This window comes from Cyprinus carpio, chromosome A18 (genome assembly GCF_018340385.1).
Source record: "Cyprinus carpio isolate SPL01 chromosome A18, ASM1834038v1, whole genome shotgun sequence".
NCBI lineage: Eukaryota > Metazoa > Chordata > Actinopteri > Cypriniformes > Cyprinidae > Cyprinus > Cyprinus carpio.
In genome coordinates, this window is record NC_056589.1 from 15,197,107 (window position 1) to 15,203,361 (window position 6,255).

The following is a 6,255-nucleotide window of genomic DNA, read 5'->3' on the forward strand; positions in this document are numbered from 1 at the left end:
TATACAGGTGCTGGTCATATAATTAGAATATCCAAGGTCCAAGGTCAACACAGCCGTATACCAGGAAGTTTTAGAGCACTTCATGCTTCCTGCTGCTGACCAACTTTATGGAAATGCAGATTTCATTTTCCATCAGGACTTGGCACCTGCACACAGTGCCAAAGCTTCCAGTACCTGGATTAAGGACCATGGTATCCCTGTTCTTAACTGGCCAGGTATTGTGAAGAGGAAGATGCGATATGCCAGACCCAAGAATGCAGAAGAGCTGAAGGCCACTATCAGAGCAACCTGGGCTCTCATAACACCTGAGCAGTGCTACAGACTGATCGACTACATGCCACGCCGCATTGCTGCAGTAATTCAGGCAAAAGGAGCCCCAACTAAGTATTGAGTGCTGTACATGCTCATACTTTTCAGTTTGCCAAGATTTCTAAAAATCCTTTCTTTGTATTGGTCTTAAGTAATATTAAAATTTTCTGAGATACTGAATTTGGGATTTTCCTTAGTTGTCAGTTATAATCATCAAAATTAAAAGAAATAAACATTTGAAATATATCAGTCTGTGTGTAATGAATGAATATAATATACTAAAAAAGTTTCACTTTTTGAATGGAATTAGTGAAATAAATCAACTTTTTGATGATATTCTAATTATATGACCAGCACCTGTACAGCTATACTTTTTGAATTAGATTTTATGTTTAGATTTTGTGTTTTAATTTTAGTTAAAGGTCTAGCAATTTTGTTATGTCATGTCTTTTTGGTATTTTTTTAATGGTTTTAGTTTAAGTTTTAGTTAATGATAATAGCCCTGATCTTTTCCCAGGAGAAACATCTGAGAAAGTCTTCATTTGATCTTCAGCGCTGGTCAGGAGAAACAGTTGAAACGAATAAGACCTCTCAAGTGTATTTTTATTTTTTTCTGCCCTCCTATACATCCTTGCAGTTTTGTATTTTTGGAAGGATAATAGTGTTTAGCAGCTTTTAAGGAGCTATTTAAAGTAACAGCTTTCACAGTCAACTGCTGCATTTCTTCACTAAGAAGCGCACATCAAAGAGCAATATCGTCACAGTCAGCGTAACTTACAGAAAGAGTCCAGACATTTTTAGCACATGCCTTTTTCATCAGCAATAGCTGTCACTCAGCTCTTCAAATCACTTTAGTGGCAGCAAGAATTCAGTTAATCGCAGGAAAAGGGGAGCATGGGTTCATTTTCAGCCCAGGCTGAAGTTGTTTACAGCAGCTCTGTTTACAATGCCTCTCTCCTTGTGTTCTGCCCTGGGCACTACACTGCCTGAATACCGGATGCATCGGCCATCACCTGTGTCTGATCTTAGAAGTACCCAAAGAAATGATGTGCCTCCCCAGATACTTTTTTTGTTTTGTTTTTTTTTGTTATGGGGGCAATTGCGAAGTAACTGGTGGCAAATGATAGTTTAAAAAATACCTTCACACAGTTAGGGAACAAATATATATCCTTCCTGAGTTGTGTTTGCTGCGTCTCTTACATATAAAGAACTTCGTACTTAAATAGCCTGGATTCGCACGTAAAAACTAATTCAGTGCAGAAAAATAGATAAGGGTGGTTATTCCACCTACCTATGAACACCTACTCTCACCTCTCTCCTACAGAACATGCTCTAGTTTTCCACAAATGGAATGAAAGTTGTCTCCTGTGTACTAACTTGACACTCTATAATGTTACACAGCTGAATATTGTCAAGTATATTCAAGGTGGGCGTTGTCTATTAGAGCAGGAGTCTTCAGCATTATTCAGGGCAGACCAAGGACCCTCTGGTGGCTAGAATGATGGAGCAGTTACACTGTGTTGCATATTGTGTGTGTGTGTGTGTGTGTGTGTGTGTGTGTATATATATATATATATATATATATATATATATATATATATATATATATATATATATATATATATATATATATATATTTAAACCTATTCTATTTTTTCCCCCCACAGAAATAGTTGGTGAACCCTCTGCAGTACTGTCGAATCAGTAGATAGAATCAGAGTACTTTTCAGTTAAAGAAATTATACCTAGATTTTAAGACCACTGAAGAACAAAACAATACTGAATTTGTGACCACTTCATGTAACGTCACATGACCATATGCATTTATATATTACTCACTGTGGTTACAAGGTTACATCCTGCAAATAAGAACTACAACTGAAGCAGTCAAGCAAACAATGAGAAATCCCATTAGCATGCTCCTGCAATTGAATTGAATGAGGATGAAAATTGCATGTGACTCCCTGAGCGACCTGAGTAGATGGTTAAAGAGGTGGTGTTCATTCTGCAGGGAGCGAAAATCACTTTGGCTGCCACTGTCTGCATGTCAGTGTAATTACAACCACATGGGGACGAGAGGAGGACAGTGATACCCAGTTGATTATGGCCTTAATAATATGCTGGAAATGAGAAGCATTTCACTGGGTCTCTTGTGTCTGAACCAGGGCGGTTATGTATGTATGTATGTTTTTTTTTAATTTGTCTTGTGTGATGGAATACAAGCTCTACATACTGATTTCCAAAAGAATGTCCACAAAACCCAAGAAACAAATCATCCATTTGGCTAATTCACAACACTAATTTTGGCTTAATATGCACCCAAAGGCTCCAAATTTGATCCAACTCCAACATCGCACCTGTGGAAATTTAGTTTCTTTCCAAGCCCTCTCATTCCTTCTCGCGCTCTCATTTTAGTGCATTTTTCAAGCTGCCTGTCCTACCACCTACCAGTCACATTCAGCCACAGTCATCTTCTGCGCTGCCAAGCTTTCGCTGAAATTACCGCCGAGGGTTTTGTCATTCCATAGTGGATGAGTGGCAGCTCGCTACAGCTCGTGCAAAGCCCATATAATCAAGACACCACCAAGTTTACATGTGTGAGAGAGATAAAGAGGGAGTGAAAGGGAGTGAGAGAGGAGGAGGTGTGTCTCGTCTCATCTCATGTTTAACACTAAATGAGACTGCCTGCATCTGCACCCTGAAGAACCCTAGGAAATAAGACCGTCCCTATCACTTTGTTCTTTTCCTTTTTTCCTCTGTGATGTTTCACTTCTGTTGCAGTCTGTTGAGAGGAGTTCTGACAGCTGAGAAGGTTTCAGTTTTGTGCCATTGGGCACTTGCTTAATTGTATACGTTTGAAATGAGCACTGCTACATTGTGTGAGTCGCTGCTTTGTGCATTATACTCTCCATCCTAGGAAAGTATGGTTCTGATCTTTACAAGAGACACCCATTTGTCAGGGCACTTCATGTTCTGAAGATTTTCTCTCCTGAGAGATGTTACCGAGTCAGATTAAGCGTTTCAGTCATGCTAACTAGGTTGTATTACTCTGCTAAAGGCGATCATTCTTTCTCTTTCTATGATTATGCATGACATGCGTTTTCTCCCCTGTTTATTTTACAGATCTACTCTCATCTACTGACTCACTTTTCATTATTCACATTTCACTTCAGATTTTCATTATGCTGTTTGACTGCGTGAAAATGCTAAGATTAGCCTGTGGGATAGCAAAGATTTTTCCAACCAAAAAAAGGGCATAATTTCTACACCACCTAAAAGAAGTACAAAAATATGAATGAAGCAAGTTTAGACCAGAAGGTCAAGGTTTGGATAGTTAATTCACCAAGAGCTTCTGTGAGGTAAATTTGCAGACGGTCCCTAAAGCAGCCTAGGCGAATAGGCAGCGAATATCAAACCTAAAACTAATTTTACCTGTGTTATCAGAGCTTTATTAACAAAGTTTATGATAAATGCTTACAAATGACTCTCCTATCCTGTGGTATATAATTTTATTTTGTTGAAATGTAGTTTTTAAAACAAAAAGTAGTCATCGAATTATGTAATTGGCCAGCGGCATTCCCTGGCTGCTAGAGATGCTGCTACTGTGGCAGCTGCCGGAGAGAGACCCTGGCTGCTGGACATGCTGATATCACCAACTACAGACGGGCTTAGCTAAATGGGAGAGCATAAGAAGAGAGAATAATTCAGTTCACTTGTTCCTGAGTTTAAGTTGTTAAATTAGTTATCTTAGCCAGTAAACGACCTGTTGCTTGCCATTGCTACAATCTCGCTCTCTTTTCTGTCAGACTGGAGGCTAATAGTAATGACTTTATGAATGTCTTCACCGATAAAATGGATAACATCAGGAATACAATAACAAATGTAGATTCTACAGGGTCTAATACTTCAGCTTCATTCATCGCACCCAAAGATGAACTGCAGTGCTTCACAACTATAGGACAGGAAGAGCTAAATAAACTTTGCATCTAAACCTATAAATATGCATATTTATAAATATGCATGTAAACCTATAAAAATACATTTTTATAAACCTAACTCTATAAATATGCCTGTTAAATCCTGTGCCCACTAAATTACTGAAAGAGTTGTTACCTGAAGCAGAAGAACCACTTTTCAATATTATTAACTCATCGTTATCTTTAGGTCATGTCCCAAAACCATTCAAGCTGGCGGTTATTAAGCCACTTATTAAGAAACCACAAATAGATCCTAGTGAACGAGCAAATTACAGACCCATTTCAAATCTTCCATTTATGTCTAAAATTTTAGAAAAAGTTCAGAAGTTCAGAAAAAAAAGGATCTCTCTGAAGAATTTCAGTCAGGTTTCAGGCCCCACCATAGCACAGAAACTGCACTTGTTGAAATTACAAATGACTTGCTTCTTGCATCAGACCTAGGCTGCATCTCATTGCTAGTTTTACTTGATCTTAGTGCTGCGTTCTACACCATAGATCATGACATTCTCATAGATCGATTACAAAACTATACAGGTATTCAAGGGCAGGCTTTAAGATAGATCCTACCTGTCCGATCGCTACCACTTTGTTTATTTAAATGGGAAGTCATCTCATTTATCACCAGCAAAGTATGGAGTGCCACAAGGATCTGTCCTAGGTCCTCTGCTATTTTCAATATACATGTTACCCCTTGGTAATATTATTAGAAAATACGCGATTAGTTTCCACTGTTATGCTGATGATCCTCACCTGTATATCTCAACAAGACCAGATGAAACTTCTAAACTATCAGAGTGCGTTAAAAATGTAAAAGGTTGGATGACCAATAATTTTCTCCTATTTAATTCAGATAAGATTACTTATTGGACCAAAAAACAGTACACAGAATCTTGTAGATTACAATTTGCAGCTAGTGGATGTACTGTTACTTTCTGTACAGTCAAAAATCTGGGTGTTATATTAGATAGCAACTTTTCTTTTGAAAATCATATTTCCCATGTTACAAAAACAGCATTCTTCCATCTTAGAAACATTGCCAAGCTACGAAACACCTGTTTCTGATGCAGAAAAGCTAGTTCTTGCATTCATGACCTCTAGACTGGACTATTGTAATGCACTGCTAGGTGGTTGTCCTGCATCTTCAATAAACAAGCTACAGATAGTCCAAAATGCAGCGGCTAGAGTCCTTACCAGGTCAAGAAAATATGATCATATTACCCCAATTTTACAGTATCTGGACTGGCTACCTATTAAGTTCTGTATCTGTTACAAAATATTTTACTTACCTACAAGGCCCTTAATGGTTTAGCTCCTGCGTGCCTAACTAGTCTTCTACCACACTACAATCCATCACACTTTTCCATAGAGCTTTTTCGCATTTGGCTCCCAAACTCTGGAATAATGTTCCTGATAATGTTCGGGGTTCAGACAAACTCTCTCTGTTTAAATCTAGATTAAAAACATATCTCTTTGACCAGGCATTCAAATAATGCATCTCATAATCTTGGACTGCAGTTATATCTGATCAAATGCACATTATTATTCTTTAGCTTGGGTCAAACAAATTATTTTACTTGGTTGGAACAGCAGCTATGCTAATTATTGATATCCTGTGGTAATTAGGAATGAAACAAGCTTCAGTCTGGATCCAGAACACCTGAGAAGAGATGATGCCAACCCTGAAACAACATACAGAACTACCAAACTTTGCTATAAGTATAAGCAAATTTTGCATCATATAGTAATTGCTGTTAATAGTGTTTATCATCTGTTTGATTACATCTTTAATTGGTTTTTCCTTACATTTCTGCCATATGTACATAAACTGACAGTCACAACTGATAAGCTACTAGTAAATATTGTAGAATCTTAATTTTCTTTAAAGTTGCTTTGCAATGATTTGTATCGTAAAAAGCACTATACAAATAAAATTTAATTAAAAATGAAAAAAGTTGTAATAATAATAATT